Source organism: Pundamilia nyererei, unplaced genomic scaffold (genome assembly GCF_000239375.1).
Source record: "Pundamilia nyererei isolate P.nyererei 1_Seehausen unplaced genomic scaffold, PunNye1.0 scaffold00121, whole genome shotgun sequence".
Classification (NCBI taxonomy): Eukaryota; Metazoa; Chordata; class Actinopteri; order Cichliformes; family Cichlidae; genus Pundamilia; species Pundamilia nyererei.
Window position 1 is genome coordinate 116,451 of NW_005187522.1, and position 407 is coordinate 116,857.

Genomic DNA, 407 nt, shown 5'->3' on the forward strand with positions numbered 1-407 from the left:
AACTCCTCTCTGTTTTACTTTCACAGTTCAAGTGGGGGAGGGGTCTCCTACAATCTACTCTTAAGTTCACAACACAATGAGGCCTTTATTATGTTAAGGGAAGTGTCTCTACAATAGTTCTACATTCTATGTTAACACATTTCTAAACTCTAAATCAGCTAAACATTCCTACACTTTATTTTCTGAATGTAAATATTTAAAACATTGTATATGGACGGTGGCAAAGTTTCCTCACAGTATGAAGGTCCTGAGTTCCATCCTTTCTCCCATAGTCCAAAGACAAGCAGTTAGTGGGGTTAGGTTAATTGGTAAATCTAAATTGCCCATTGGTGTGAACGTGAGTTTGAATGGTTGTCTCTGTGTCTATAGAACCTGTTCTAATCCGGTCTTTAAGTCTGACGTCATTA